Raw genomic sequence first — 16,920 nt, 5'->3', positions numbered from 1 at the left:
CATCACGGAGGGAGGACACCGAGTTCCCAGAGCTGTCACTGCAGTTCCACCTCCTCCCCGGGCCCAGCTTCCGAAATGTGTTTAATGGAATTGATCTGAGGACTTTGCACTAAAGCTCCGAGCAGCAGCAGAGAATCCAAACCACGTGAAGTCTAATACAGAGCGAGAAGGTTTGTGTGTCAACGTCTTCTACTTTGAGATGTTTGTTAGAGGAAGGGCCTCAACAGAAAGATGTCAGCAAAGGTCACGTGTTCAAATAAGTTTCAAGTTCACTTTTTTTGCCGTTCCACCTCTTACAAAGTATTTGTACATTAAACAGGACTCAAGATATTGCATAAAATTACTACAGATTAAGGTGCTTTGTACACACTTATATGTATAATCACAGTAAAAAGTACCATGATTGGCAAAAAAGAATAAACTGAATAGACTTAAAACAGCAGATGGAACAAATCAGGCTTCAGCAAAGTAATTACCCCATAAAGTTACTGTGAGTGAGCATTGAATATGAATTTAATGTTATATATATAATATTGCATTAAATATAAAATATAGGTTGTGTAATTGTAATCGTAAAACAGCAGAAAAGTTGTGAACTTGTGAAGTTCATTCCGAACTGGATGTGATATTGAGCTTCTCTGCAGTGTGGTTATCTGAGTCCAGCCGGAGCAGTCGTATGAATCGGTTCATTTGCTGCTTCTGCTTCGGGACCTTCACCTGCCGAGGCCTGAGAATTACCAATCAACCGGCTGGCGGAGCTCGCTCATGCAAAACCGACGTCAGAGGAAAAACAAAAAGACGGAGACAGACACACTGAGAGTCTGGACACAGCCTCACAGACACTGAATCACAGTATGAGACACACAGAGTACAAGTATATTAGTATGTTACAGATACATGACTTTTTCCATGAAGTCACCATCTTGATCGGCTTGGATTAAGAAGTTAGTTGTTAGTATTTGATGTAAAATTATGTTTATCTAATGGATACACATTTTTTAATTTTTTGTTATTTGCTAATTTGCTCATTTTGTATATAATTTTAATAAATGCGATTTCCCTTGGTGTGTATATAATAGTATTTTTGAACATTTTATATTGCAAATGTTATATAATTTAGTTTTTATGTTTAGTCGGTTTTACTTATTTCACATCTCATTTGCTTTAAATTAAATTATATGATATGTTCTGTATTTATTCCTCAGGCTTTGACTTTTGCTCCTGTTTTCTTTTTGTTCATTTTTCTGGACTCTGTTATGAATGTATATGAATGTGTCAATGAATTAATGACAAATTGGTGAATTCATTCGATCTCCATCACAGTAGATGAACACAGACAAAGTACAAATATTACTCGGACAGAAACCACGCCCCTAAATATGCCAGATTTGTTTTATACCAAAATCCAAGAGTTGATCTCTGGGAAAAGGATGAAAATGTTGAAATGTAGTTTTTGGATAATCTAGTAAGCGACAGGGGTTCAGTGTAAAAACAGAAACATTAAAATAAAACCAACAATTTGTTTTCTGTTTCCGTTTATTCTTTAATTCAGAAGTTGGAACTGGACACTTTGTTCTGCTGCTGGTTGGAGGAAGCAAACAAAGAGCAGAGCGGATGTTGGTGGGTGTGAATCAGAGCTGCATCACTCACTGTGTGTGTGTGTGTGTGTGTGTGTGTGTGTGTGTGTGTGTGTGTGCGTGCGTGTGTGTTTGTGTGTGTGTGTGTGTTTGTGTGTGTGTTTGTGTGTGTTTGTGCCCTTCAAACACTCTGAACTCGTACTAATGAAGATGCAGTAGAGGGAGAAGGTGGGAGCTCCACCTGTCCCCCCCCCCCCCCCGCCAGGATGTGTGTGTGGGTACGTAGGTGAAGGGGGAGAGAGGCTCCCTCCTCCCCTCACCCCTCCACCTCCTCCAGTCTGACTCCCTCTCTCCCTCCTCCCCTCACCCCTCCACCTCCTCCAGTCTGACTCCCTCTCTCCCTCCTCCCCTCACCCCTCCACCTCCTACAGTCTGACTCCCTCTCTCCCTCCTCCCCTCACCCCTCCACCTCCTCCAGTCTGACTCCCTCTCTCCCTCCTCCCCTCACCCCTCCACCTACTCCAGTCTGACTCCCTCTCTCCCTCCTCCCCTCACCCCACCACCCCCTCCAGTCTGACTCCCTCTCTCCCTCCTCCCCTCACCCCTCCACCTCCTCCAGTCTGACTCCCTCTCTCCCTCCTCCCCTCACCCCTCCACCTCCTCCAGTCTGACTCCCTCTCTCTCTCCTTGCTGTCCTTCATCGTGCCACATCTTTTAAATCAGAACAGGTGACTGCAGGGAGTGAGGGGGGGGGGGGGGGGGGGGGGGGGGGGGTGAGGACGAGTGACGAGGGGGAGTCACAAAGGGAGCTTCACCTCTCTCCTCCTCCCACCATCCTTCTGCTCACCCAGCCAGACTGTGTGTGTGTGGGGGGGGGGCTCCACATCTGCCTCACTCCCCCCCCCCCCCCCCCCCTCCCCCAAAATCCAGCACTCAGAAGGGCCCTGTCTGTTTGGATGCCAAGGTGGCGGCAGGTCGTCCAGCCACACCGTGCCAGGCCCTTAGCCGTCCAGAACACTGTGTGTGTGTGTGTGTGTGTGTGTGTGTGTGTGTGTGTGTGTGTGTGTGTGTGTGTGTGTGTGTGTGTGTGTGTGTGTTAGTCTTTTGGTCACCTGCCTGCAGGCGCGGCCATTGAGAAGCTTTTGGAGAAGATGTGAAGACAAATTCATAATTTCCGTGTCCTCCGGTCCGCCGGGTTCTGCTCTGGCCTCCCCCCCCCCCCCCCCCCCCCCCTCGACCTGAATGTCTCTGTGATTCCATCAAGGTCACATCTTTGGTATTTTATTGTTTTCAAGTGCTTTAAATGAAACTAATTAAATCGTCCTTTAGGTGAAATCTTAGTATTTCAGCATCGAACATTCCTCTGCATCCCTGTTACTTCATGTAACTTTTCACTTTCCTTTCGCCGGCGTCTCATTTCAAAGCCGTCGTTCGGAGATGGGACGGCCTCTCTCCTCCTCCTCCGTCGATGCCAAAGTCGAACACATCAATCACACATTTGTTTTTCCATTTAACTGAGACGCTTTCAAGAAATGTGGAAATATCCTCTTGGCAGCGCGTCGCGTCGCTCTTCCTCTTTCAAGCCGTCTTATTTAGCTGGGTTTTATTTTTCCCTCCTCCCACAGCTGAGCTCCCACCACATCTGTGCTGTGGTTTGGTTTGTGAAGGAAGGAGGGAGGGATGGATGGAGGGAGAGAGAGAGGAGGTGTGTGTGTGTGTGTGTGTGTGTGTGTGTGTGTGTGTGTGTGTGTGTGTGTGTGTGTGTGTGTGTGTGTGAGGGAGGGAGGGTTGTTGAGAAAGCAATCTGAGTCCTCCAGCTCTGCATCAAACTCCATCACATGTCCCCTGATTACCTGGAGAGACGTCTTCAAGATGCACGATGAGACTGCATCAGCACTGAGGAAAATAAGAAGCGTGTTATCAGCCTGGAAACGGCTTCAGGGAGCTCAGGACTTTTTGCAGAGGGAGGAAGGGGCGGGGGGGGGGGGGGGGGGGGGGGGGGGGGGGGGAGAGAAGGAACTGGAGCCACGGCACGTTTCCTGGTCGGTGCCACAAATCTCCTGCGACCCACCCTGAATTATCAGATTGGTTTCCTACCTGTACTCAGACACTAAAAGAGACGGAGACAGATGAAATGTCTTCGCTGGTTCCTGCACGGGACACAAACTCCCTCACTTCACCTGAGAGAAGATTTACGAACGCAGACGTCCTCTCCGGTACTGACTCAGAGTGTGTGACTGCAGGCGGAGCGACTGGGAATCAGCCGTAATGGTGATGAAATGCTGATGATGGCCCTTAAAAAGTCCTCAGAGAGAGAGAGCTGCCAATTAGAGGGAGGATGGTGATGAGACGGGAACAATACAGCTTCACACACGCACACACCCACACACACACACACACACACACACACACACACACACACACACACACACACACATGATAACAATATAAAAGCAACACAGATTAATTTTAATATACTTGTCTTATACGTCTTAAGACTTGAAGAGAGTGAACTTATCCTTTAAATAAGGAGCCGCTGTTCTAACTGCAGAAGAAGAAAAACAACATGTGTTTGCCAGTTTATTCATAAAACACAAACACACACACACACACACACACACACACACACACACACACACACACACCAATCTGCATCTTCTTACAACACATAAACAAACTCATGCATTTGGACCCTAACCCCGATTTACACGATGCATCTCAAAACCTCACGTTTACCCTGAAACAGCCAAATATCCCAAGAAGTTTCACTGATATGGTGAATATGGTAAATCAATGTGACTTTAATCAATATTTGATCAAAAATGTATAAAATGGTTTGAGTTCTCCTGCAGCAGCCGCAGGTTTGATTCCCACATGTCTTCTCCGCTCTCGCTTCCCTTTTACGCTTCAACTCTGTCCGATCGTTAAAAGGCTCAATGACCCGAGAATATCTCAAACTAAGTGAATAAAGTGACTGATCAGCAGGTTCTGCAGGTTCCACCCCCGCTCTGTGGAGCTGCATGTTGTCTTTCAGCTCCACTTCTCTGCTCTGGTTCACTCTCTCCACTCACAGACTCGTCTCTCGGCTCCAGCAGGCGTCTGTTCTGCTGCCGGCCACAGACACGGTAAACAACAAGCTGGTGAACTTCACTGGTACCCAGTCAGAACTCTTTCTCAGGAGTTGGGGAACAGAACTTAACGAGGAATGAATGACGGTGGCAGTTCTTGTATGATGCCAGGTGGATCCCCCTACAGCGCCCCCTTCAGGCACCCTCTCCAGCAGGGTTCATTTACCTCCACTGTGCCAATGAGCGATATGAGACAAAGATATTAATGTTAACCAGCATTTTTCAGACGTGTAAAATATCAGAATTCCTGTATCGTGATCAGACTGAAGACATTTCTCTCTTCTCCAGAAATAACATCTTGAGTTTGTTTATTTCTTTACTTTACCAAAGATATCTTCACTTTCTGTCCTCACTCTCGTGCACACTCTCGTGCACACAGAGCTGTTTTCCTGCCAGCAAAGCAGCAGCAGTCGGGGGTTTGATTCTGTTTCTCCGGTGTTAGTCGGCTGAACTCGGTGAAGCCACCAGACACCGGGACCCACTGGATCTCTTAATGAGTCTCTGAGGACCGGCCGGCGGAGCGTCGGCCAGGAAAGCCCGTTTTAAAAGCTCTAATTTCATCCCTGCTGCTCAGCCGCTCCCCTTCCAGACACGCCAACACTGCAACCTGCATCAGGCCTCACCACCTGCCAGAGTGTGCTGCCGTCTCATCCCTCCATCCCTCCATCCCTCCCTCCATCCCTCCCTCCATCCCTCCATCCCTCCCTCCATCCCTCCATCCCTCCATCCCTCTCTCCCTCCCTCCATCCCTCCATCCCTCCATCCCTCCCTCCATCCCTCCATCCCTCTCTCCCTCCCTCCATCCCTCCATCCCTCCATCCCTCTCTCCCTCCCTCCATCCCTCCATCCCTCTCTCCCTCCCTCCATCCCTCCATCCCTCCATCCCTCTCTCCCTCCCTCCATCCCTCCATCCCTCCATCCCTCCCTCCATCCCTCCATCCCTCTCTCCCTCCCTCCATCCCTCCATCCCTCCCTCCATCCCTCCATCCCTCCCTCCATCCCTCCATCCCTCCCTCCATCCCTCCATCCCTCCATCCCTCTCTCCCTCCCTCCATCCCTCCATCCCTCCATCCCTCCCTCCATCCCTCCATCCCTCTCTCCCTCCCTCCATCCCTCCATCCCTCCATCCCTCTCTCCCTCCCTCCATCCCTCCATCCCTCTCTCCATCCCTCCCTCCCTCCATCCCTCCCTCCATCCCTCCATCCCTCCCTCCATCCCTCCATCCCTCCATCTTCCCTCCATCCCTCCCTCCCTCCATCCATCCCTCTATCCCTCCATCCCTCCATCCTTCCATCCCTCCATCCCTCCATCCCTCCATCCCTCCCTCCATCCCTCCATCCCTCCATCTTCCCTCCATCCCTCTCTCCCTCCATCCCTCCATCCCTCCATCCCTCCATCATCCCTCCATCCCTCCATCCCTCCATCCCTCTCTCCCTCCATCCCTCCATCCCTCCATCCCTCTCTGCCCCAAACCCTGAACCTGGACAGCCGGCCCCACGCTCGGCCTTCAGTCACCTGAAAACATGATTTGCATTTAAATGAAAACTCTCACTGTGGTGACTCATTATCGCCGCAGTGTGAGTTTCATGAAGAGGATCCGAACGCAGGAGAGTAAAGAGTCGTTGTAAATATTTTTTCTTTGAATCACAGAGGCTCGTGATGAATAGATGAAGAGATGTTGTCGTCCTTGGCTGGATATCCACGACGAATGGAATTAAAAGGACAAGAGACGGGAAGAAGTGAGGTTTGCAGTGGATAGATAAATAAAGATGGACGACGCGTCTTCCTCAAACCATCCAGAGTCAAAAGGTCCTGGATACGAGGAGTCTGCGCCGTAGTGATCGGGGGGTGGAGCCAAAGTATCGAGTTTCCATTGATACTCGACCAATCATGAGTCAGTCTCAGCTGTCAATAATGACGTCTCAGCCCATTTTTATATCATCAAATAATTAAATAAAACCAAACTTATCAGCGACATGAAGAAGACCTACCTGAAATGATAGAAACCTTTATTTGATGTCCCGTCTGCTAACATGGAGCAGGCGCGGTTTAGAGACTTTGTCTTCATTTTTGGGGAGATGTCATGTTTGTCATCTTTAATACTGTGTGATTGACAGCTAGTACTGTGCAGGTGTAGGTGGGCGGGCAGTGTCCGCGAGCTCTCAGTAAGGCTCCACCCCCCACTCCTCCTTTTATTTTTATATATATATATCTTATAAATATATGCAGAGTAATAAGATGATGAATGGCACCAAGCTGCTTATTAAAGGCTAAAGTTTCAATGGTTTGAGCAGCTCCCAGATAAAATCTGAAATAAAAGTTCCACTCTGTCCATCAAACGAAGGATCTGAAGTTTTGAAAGCCGCGATAAAACTTCTGGAGGTGACGGAGACGCTTCCAGGACGTTCTCCATCATCGTGGTCTCCCGCTGACACTGATTCCTGCGACCACAGGCGCTGGGTGGCCTCCTGTGACGAGGCTGCGTGCAGACACCAGAGGGCAGAGGTCACCGCCGGCCGGGGGAAACGGATCTGGATTCGTGTTTGGTCTGGATGGGAGTCTCTCTCTCTCTCTCTCTCCTACAGGGAGCTCAGTGTAGCTCGCCCACTAGCTGAGTCGGGCACAAGTAGCTTCGACTGGGAGAAACCGCTCTGCAGCTCTCGGCTGGAGTTTCCACTCGTCTGAGACGCTCTGCATCGGGATGCACGGCCCTGTACACACACACTGCACGGCCAAAAGTATGTGGACACCCAAACATGGGCATCAGTCTGCTCCTTTAGCAGCGTGCACGAAACTTGGCTGCACAGAGTCACGAGAGCGTTAGTGACACACAACACTGACGACGGGCGATTAGGTCTAAGCCGCAGTCAGGGTTCCAAAAGGGGGCTGGACGCGGTTTGAGGTTTGAGGAAGTTCTCTGACACCAAACTGGAAAAAGTCATCTCACATTCAAACAGGAAAGTGTCTCACACGAGTCGTCCGCACACATTCAAGCTGCTTTCACACATGAACTCTGGAAAGGTGTGTCAGAGTTTGTGTTTCATACTTGAAGAAGCAGCAGGAGACTGACGTCTTTTTTCATCCTGTGATATTTGTATTCGTCCAGTTTCACGTCCGTTGTGTGTGGTGTCGTCAACACTGTGACTTTTCTAGAAGTTTCCATTCTCACACGGGGACAGGCAGGAGACGTTTCAGAAATATTCAGTGCACGTCTGAAAACAGCTTGAGAGAAACACTAATATGTACTAATACACAGAAATGTGACTGTAAACCATCCAACAGTATCACTTACAAGTACATTGATATAGAGATGTGTCAGTATGGACAGAAAGTACAATATAATAATAAAAATACATGATAATAATATAAAAGCAACAGAGATTAATTTTAATATACTTGTGAACTTATCCTTTAAATAAGGAGCCGCCGTTCTAACTGCAGAAGAAGAAAAACAACATGTGTTTGCCAGTTTAATCATAAAAGACTCGGTATCCAGTTTGAATTCACTTCATTCCAGTTCATAAAGTGCTCAAACCACTTTTTATGGTTTGTTTTCATTACTCGGCTCAGAAGTGAAGGAGGCGGAGTTTCACTGAGGAGAAAACTCAACCAGAGCAGGTTTCACAATCACGTGGAAGTGGATGGATTCGGTTCATCCCACCTGAGACGGTGAACTCTGACCTGAGGCTCCGCGCGAGCACAGAAATGACTTGATTGGATTTTCAGTGCACGTCCATCACTCGGGATAATGACGTCACAGAGTGAGAGGATCTACTGAAACGCCGTCCCACACTGACATCTAGTGGCCACGGTGCGAACACCACTCAACTGACAGCTGGACCATGAGCAAGGCATTCGTTCAGTCTGTCTTTCTGAAGATTGACAGAAAAGAAAAGTTTCTACAGCCTGACATTAGTTTATTTGTTTGTTTTTTTTATCCTTTTTATGTGAAAAACATGTTGTGTTGGTTGAACAATGCAATGGATTAATAAATGAAACTGTTAGAAGTCTTGAGACAATGGTCAGAGTTAAGTTTATTTAATTGATTTAATGATTGATAATAAGTATTTAACAAACTAAGAGCGTCTGAGTAATTTCATTGTTTCAAAGTGATCAGTTCTTCAGAGTAAATAAACTTCATAAACTTGAAGAAACGTTGGATTTCCAGATGATCCTCTGCCCTGAAATGAGACGATTCATTTCCATAAAAGCTTCATTGACGGATTCGACGAACAGAAACAAACGAATGTGGGAAAATGTAATTGGCACTAATTACATCCAGGGGAAGAATCTTAACATTTCATAAACGATTACGTATCAACACAAAGCAAATCAGTGTCTTCTTATATACGTCCATGATGTGAAAAGACAGAAAAGACAGAACCGCAGAGAGAAGCTGTTCACAGATTTATTACAGTTTGTTTGAAGCCATGTGATTAACAGCAGCGTCTGAGGACAACGTGTTCTCAGTTCGTCTTTGTTTCAAGCAGGACAGAGACAGACAGAGACAGACCGACAGAGAGAGAGAGAGACAGACAGAGAGAGAGAGACAGACAGAGAGAGACAGAGAGACAGAGAGAGAGAGAGAGCGACAGAGAAAGAGAGAGAGAGAGACAGACAGAGACAGACCGACAGAGAGAGACAGAGAGAGAGAGAGACAGACAGAGAGACAGACAGAGACAGACCGACAGAGAGAGACAGAGAGAGAGAGAGACAGACAGAGAGAGACAGAGAGAGAGAGACAGAGCGACAGAGAAAGAGAGAGAGACAGACAGAGAGAGACAGAGCGACAGAGAAAGAGAGAGAGACAGCGAGAGACAGAGAGACAGACAGAGACAGAGACAGAGAGAGAGAGACAGAGAGAGAGAGAGACAGACAGAGAGAGACAGACAGAGAGAGACAGCGAGAGACAGAGAGACAGACAGAGACAGAGACAGAGAGAGAGAGACAGACAGAGAGAGACAGACAGAGAGAGACAGAGCGACAGGGAAAGAGAGAGAGACAGAGAGAGAGAGAGAGACAGACAGAGACAGAGACAGAGAGAGAGCCAGCGAGAGACAGACAGAGACAGAGAGAGAGAGAGAGACAGAGACACAGACACAGACAGACAGAGAGAGAGAGACAGAGACAGAGACAGAGAGACACAGACAGACACAGACAGAGACAGAGACAGACACAGACACAGACACAGGCACAGACAGACAGAGACAGAGACAGAGAGAGAGAGAGAGACAGACACAGACACAGACACAGGCACAGACACACAGAGCTGTGTGGTTTATACTGCAGCAGACAACAAAGTGGTTTCCCCATCAGTCCTGAACAGTTTCTCGTTTCATAAACTCCACTGTGTGTTTACTTTGAGCAGATTTACAGAATTGTTGATGTTCCAGACGACTTTTCCTTTTCTGTCACAATAAAAAAAAAACTATTTCAGGGACTAAAACCTCCACCACGTGTTTTTTATTTTCTTTTCCGAACTAAACGTTTCTCTCTGAAGTCGCGTACGAAGCTTTGAGTTTGTCCGAACATTCAGGAGTCGAGACTGACAGAGGAACAGCAGTGACTTCACGACAGGAAACGAAGAAGCCTGAAGCAAAGTCACTCAAACTACAGGACGATGCAGAAACACAATAAAACCTCAAAATGAAACAATGAGGATTTTCATAAAACATTGTGTTGGTACAATAATCTGCATAAACTGTTTGTAAATCATGATTCGACAAGAACTTATAAGATCATGTACATTCTTTAAACCTTTTTATGAGAAATCACATCGATAAAAACATTCATGACTTAATAAAAAATATGTTGAAGCCCTCATGGTGTCATTAAGGGTTGTTGCTGTTAAAGGAAATATTGAATCAAAGCATCACATGGACGTTTTAAAGACAACATCTGGTTTCACATCACTTAAATTAAATCCTCTTTAGAAACTGTCTATCAGGATGTTTCCACTGCAGCAGCATCACATCTGGATACTATTAAATTAAAGTGCTAAAAAAGTATTAAATTAATTATTGAGAAATGTTAAAGCTGCATTAATCAACAGATAGATCATGTAAGTGTTCAACGAAACATGAGATTTAAACGTGGGAAACCGTACAGAAGCAAATCGTGGTGATTTTCTGGTAATCGTTGCCCTTGTTCTGGTGAAATCTGAACATTTTCCCATCAATACACACAAATAATGTACTTCCTGTTCAAAACAGGGAATGAGAAATAAGCAATAAGAGAACAGACACCACAGTTACCAAATATTAAACCAATTAGTGTGTTTAAAACCACAGAGGAACAGTAACTTTGACAAAGGACGTCTGTCGCACCAAAGCTCAAATGATCCTCAGGCACTGATGATGATGATGATGATGATGATGTTTTTACAGAACATGAATATTAGAGAAACACTGAACCTCCAGAGGAAATGAGACGCTTGATTAAAACACGGCAGTCACAGATCAGCAGGAAGCAGCAGTGATGAGACGCCGTGAAAATAAAAGCTCACCTGTGTGGAAACAAATCACGTCCTGTGTTTGTTTGTGCTTTTAACTTGAAGGGGTGTGTGTGTGTGTGTGTGTGTGTGTGTGTACAGAGCGTTACACAGGTTTTCATATAGTGACGGTTACACTGTGAAGTGACATGCATCTCTACACACGACTGTTTGTGTCACTACTTCATGCAGCGTCAGCGAAGCTAAACAAGCTGAGTCGTCACTGAACACGAGGCCTGTACAGTTTATATAGAAATAAGGAACGAAATTATCCATCTGATGTTCAGCTCCTTATCATTCTTATTATTCTTATTATCACTTTTTCTTTTTGACCAGTTTAGTAACTTCACTTTCACCATCGTGATCAAATCGTCATCTTATAGGATTTCTATGGATCTTTCTTTAAGACGACACCTTCGTGAGTCAAGAGGACTTTTGATTATTTCGAAGTTTAGAAAATGTTTGTTTAATTCGTTGGGAATCTTTGATATTTATGATTTATGGAAAGATGACAAATGAGAGGAAAAACAAATGCTAACACAGGAAGAGCATTTAAATGAGACATATTCAGGTTGATAAGTTTAATTCGTGTTATGAATGTAAAATGTTCACATGCTCGTATGTTCACTTTCCAAAAACTGTCCTTCGCTGCAGCTCCTCTTTTCAGCCTCTGTCTCAAACACTTGGTTTTAGCTCCCGTCTCTTTTGACGCAGGGTTTTTGTTTCTTTATTTATATTGTGATGGGACTCGTCTGTGCCGACGCTGCCGCTCGTCCACCGGGGACGAGGGGGTCACTGAATGGTTTGATTCCCCTTAACACGTAAATAGATTTAACTTGAAATACAATAGTACCTCTCAGCGTAGTATTTTACAAATACAAACATTTCCCTTTTCTGAAATCCATTTTCAGCCGTCAGCCTCCTCCTGTGATGTGCTGCCTTAAAAATAGTTTCTTCCACGTTGTGAAAATACTTTAGAGCCTTTAACCCTAAATCTCTACAAATATCATTCATATAAAAACACGTTCATTAATTCAGTTTCAGGGTAAAACCTCTGATTTCTCACATTACTAACCCACGGTGATGGAATCAGACGACACCTGACCTCCGACATCACCGAGCGATGTGTTTGAAAAGCTTTAAAAGAAAAGTAACTGCACATAAAACCGTTATCATCGTCTCTCTGTCTCGTCGACGCCGCTCACATCCTCCCGGGCCTTTTATTTTCCCGCTGTAATCATCACCTCCTCATCAGCAAACATCAAACACAGCAAACCTCCCTGAAGCAGACACACTTCACACACTTCCTGAGATCGGTGTTCAGCGTTCGAGGCTGCGAGCGGGCCACAGACACACTTCACCATCCTGACAGGCCTCCCACACAAACGGCTGACACCTGCCTGATGAGCCCGGCGAGGTGTAAATACCTCGTGGATCCCCGCGGAGACGCGATGACGGATGAGAACGAGAAGCGGGGGAACAAACATTTAACCGACTGTTACAGCCTGCAGCTTTAAACGGGTTCAGGTTTTTTTACTTTAAATCCTCTGTTGGTGGCGGGTGAAACATTTCCTGTCGTACTGGGTTTAATCTTCAGCTGAGGACTGTTCGAGGTTTATTTTTAAAGTTGCATTAAGCATTAAAGCAAAAACTACTAAAACAAGTTCTACCAAACTTACTGAGGGACAGGAACACGTTCAATTTGCATGTGGATTTTAACTTTCTGCAAGTTTTATGAGAATATTTGATCGTCCTTGGAAAACTGCTGAAACATCACACAACTAACTAATCGAAAATCGTTGAAAATTTAGATTTGTTTTGGCCTCGTGAGGCTGGTTTACAGGAAACAACACTCAATAAACAGTCCAACACCCTCATCGATATCACTCCTCTAAACATACCGGTTTGCTTTTCATCAAGAATCCATGAATTAATCCCAGGAAACATGAAGTGGTGAGGCTGGACAGGACTGAGGAATCAGGGAGTGGGATGAGAAATAACAGAAATAACAGAGGAAGACACACAAACACACACATGAATACACAAACACACACATATACACACACACACACACAGCGTCTGAGGTTGTGTGTGACGACACGCATGATGAGTGATGGTGGAACAGAACAAAAACCAAACCAAAGAAACTCAGGATCAATCGTTTTTTTTTATTCAACACGTAGGATTAATTTTTGTAAATGTTTTTTCGTTACATGAACACAAAAGAAAAATGATGAGATTCAAGTTCAAACTGAGATTAAATCCAGTTCCTGTTGTTTCCTGTGCAGCTGCTCAAACTTTGGAAAGATCGGATTTAAAATAAATAAATAAATAACACGACAATTATCTCAAAACAAAAACAAAAACTCCCAATAGAATAAATCTAATATTAAGTCAATGACTAATATTTTTAATTTTTTTTGAACAATTTTTGAACAATGAAGAGATTAAACTGCAACAAGTCGCTTCACCTTTTAAACTGCGAGAGATTTCTCCTGATTTAGGAAACCGATTTGTTATTTGATAAATTTGAGTTTAATATCACACAAACAAACTTTTACAACATTTCTACGCTGAGAATTCCTCAGACACTGATTCAGACAGAAACTCCCACACGTTGAACACAGTCCATGGAAACTCGCACGTGTGGTTGATATAGCGAACATCTATAGCTTTCTGTCTGAATCATAGACCGTGAGTAAAGATGGACGATCACACTGATGTTTGTTCAAGTGTTCGCAAAAGAAGCTCGAGTTCGAATCCGGGATATCGTGGCTTCAGTTCTCGATCGTGGAACGGGAGTGGAGACGGGTCGTCCATCTTTATTTACAGTCTCTGGTCTGAACACACCGTTACAACAGCTTTTCTGTGAAATGATGGTGGCTGCACTTTTATTTAAGATTCAGCTAAATGTCTCATGTCTTCGTTCATAGGTTTTCTACAACGATTTAATTTTCAGTTTCGAGGGAACTTATTTCGAGCCTGAGAGAAACTCTGTGGTTCTTCTTTAACGTCACTGATCCTTAACTGCAACGACACTCCTCCTCTTTTTCAGATATTCTACAAAACTAAAGCATTTCTCTTGGGATAAAAAGGACGAGTGCAAAGTATTTAAAAAAGGGAAAAAGTGGGATTCATCTGTCCTCGAAGAAATAAAAGTCCATACAATCAACTACAAGCCCGTCAGCTCCCAAATCAGCAGAATATCAACCGATATCAAGACGAGAAGCAGAACAAGAAACCCTCTGTGCTTGGTTTTCCACTTCCACGACCCACAGCAGGCTTTTTCGTTTTCTAAATCACATGTATTACAATATATATTTTGACAAATTCAATTCCTCTCCTGACTCAAAAAGACAGAAAGGAAACTCAGAAACGATGCATACACAACTTATTGCTTTAAATATCTGTTCTTCTAGTGCACAAGCTCCACAAGCTCCACAACTCGACAGGAATCTTTCAGGACGGTTTGTTGTCGTCGATCACAACACGGACCGAGTCCATCACCTTCAACACACACACACACACACCCACGGTATCAAAAATAAATCAAATAGTGCATCTACCAAGTGGCAAAATACGGACAGTGAGCTCGGATCAACGCTTTTCCTCCTGCTGGACTAGAACATGGATGAAACATGATTTAATCGCACTGTCCAAATGCTTCTTCTACCAGCTCCATCCTCTTCTCCTCTTCTTCTTTTTAAAGGCAGCAGCAGCTCTAACGACACAGTGCAACACTGCTCCCAGTGGTGAGCCGTGAACTCGACTCCCTCGCTGCAGCACAATCAGGTCGAGACATTTCTGAGAAGTTTAAGCAAACTTTTCTTTGTGTCTCTAATCAGTTACTGGCTTGTTGCATATTTATTTCAAAATGAGATCTTTCCCTCGATGATTTCCTGAATGCATTTGGAGTTACTCATATTTAATAATCATATCCTGGTAGAATCTGGGGGGAAAAAGGACTAAAAATCACCAACTGTGCAGCTGAAATAATCTATAACTGTATATTTACATTTTGAGAAAATATAAAAATAATTAATGTGGAGTTCTGGCTTTCTAGAGTTAAAAATATATATTTCAACTAACTTTAAAACAATTATTCAATCGGTGCCGACTAACTTTCCTCTGAAGGAATCAGGATCAGGTGACTAAAGGGGTTTGAAGAATATTTAAACATCTTAACTCATGAACTCGTTTGTAGTCGTATGAGGAAGATTTTTACTCTTTGACTGGAAAACTGTCACGGAAACAATAACTGTATCTGTCGCCACACACGTTAAATTACACAAGATTATTTGAATGCATATATTTTTTTGAACGCATGTATTTGATTGTCCGACAAAGCAGCTTAAAGAACGATGATGCAGTCAGTTCATTTCAAACCCTTCTCCTCCGACAGCCCTGAGCACTGATCTCCATCAGCCTTAGTTACCCTGTTACGTGCCACTTCTCCTCCTCCTGACCTTTGTCTGCCCCCCCCCCCCCCCCCCATGCCGACAAACAGTGGCAGTGCTGCTCGTGTGCACGAAGCTTCCCCCGAGCGCGACCTGTCAGACGGACACGAATACCCCTCTCCTCTGCCGAGTGTAATCGAGAAGTTGTCACAACGTTCCCCCGACGTGTTTACACTGGCGGCTGATTTATGCAGCAGAGAACATGGCATGTCCCGCCGCAGCGTCTCCAATCCAAACACAACCCTCCAGTGGAGCTGGCTGTGGCCCATGTATGGGGCGAGTGTTTACCCTGCGCCCATCAGTCTGACTGGTCGCAGGCGGCGCAGAGCCCTCGCCCGGTCTGAACCGGGACAGTGTCTGATGGAAGACGAACAAGCTCTTCATCACCAACGCGCACGACGGCGGATTCCGGGAACAGATTAAGCGGCGGGTCGTCCGCTGGGCGTTATCTCTCGTACCACTCTGTCGTCCATGTTTACACCTGAGCTCTAGTTAGTGTGGAGGAATAACAGAGCGTCGGCCAGGACCATAAAACTCGGGAACAGCCAATTCACCTCAGCAGATAAAGGTGAACCGACCCTCACACTGCAGCCGACAAGACAAACAGCATCTCCTCCACAACCATTTCACCTTTATAAACCAAACTTCTGCTGTGCACATGAAAAATGATCAAAGTTTCTCGTACCATTACAACTGTAAATATACTCAAAACGATGATCAGTTGAAAGTACATCTGAAAACACTCGTTAATTGAAGTTTGCTGTCAGTGATGCAACAGTCGAGCTGTTTGCCGTGTGAACACCGATGAGGAAATGAATTTAACGCAGAGCAGCCGAATCAAATATGATCTGAAATCTTCCTCCGGAGGAAAACGTGTCTCCACTCGACACGCGTTCATGGCAACGGTGCAAAAAATACAACACAAGAGCGGACTCGTCGTGTGCCTAGGAATCAATTCATCCAGTCGTCTTCAACCCAAAATACTAATATTACATCAAGTTTAAAGAGAATCAAAGCTAAAAAAAACAAATACACATACAGCAGAATATAATCCTTAATATCTGTGTCAAGAGAAGGTCACTTTGACGAATGACGGTGGTCGTAACACTCGAATTTAACAACAGTCACGCGAAGACGCGGTCACGCTCCGAGCAGACGGACGCCAAACAACTCACAACTAGTCTCTGGAACTAGAAAAACATGGAACTCTACGGGCCGCGGCATCAAATCCCCGATATTTGGTTTGTTGTGTTCGTGACCCTGACTGT

The 16,920-nt window shown here is 45.2% G+C and overlaps 1 long non-coding RNA gene across 1 annotated transcript in view; it reads right to left on the bottom strand.

The window, feature by feature from the left end:
- Positions 1-16,920, bottom strand: part of LOC117756763 — a 27,364-nt gene extending 10,444 nt beyond the window's left edge. The window contains exons 1-2 of the long non-coding RNA XR_004612847.1: positions 13,906-16,920; positions 1,517-1,526 (exon numbers count right to left, since the gene is read on the bottom strand). This is a non-coding gene — a long non-coding RNA (uncharacterized LOC117756763). The remainder of the gene's footprint in view (positions 1-1,516; positions 1,527-13,905) is intronic.

Source organism: Hippoglossus hippoglossus, chromosome 22 (genome assembly GCF_009819705.1).
Source record: "Hippoglossus hippoglossus isolate fHipHip1 chromosome 22, fHipHip1.pri, whole genome shotgun sequence".
Taxonomy (NCBI): Eukaryota; Metazoa; Chordata; class Actinopteri; order Pleuronectiformes; family Pleuronectidae; genus Hippoglossus; species Hippoglossus hippoglossus.
Note: the sequence above shows the minus strand (reverse complement) of the source record. Positions and strands in the feature narration are given on the sequence as shown.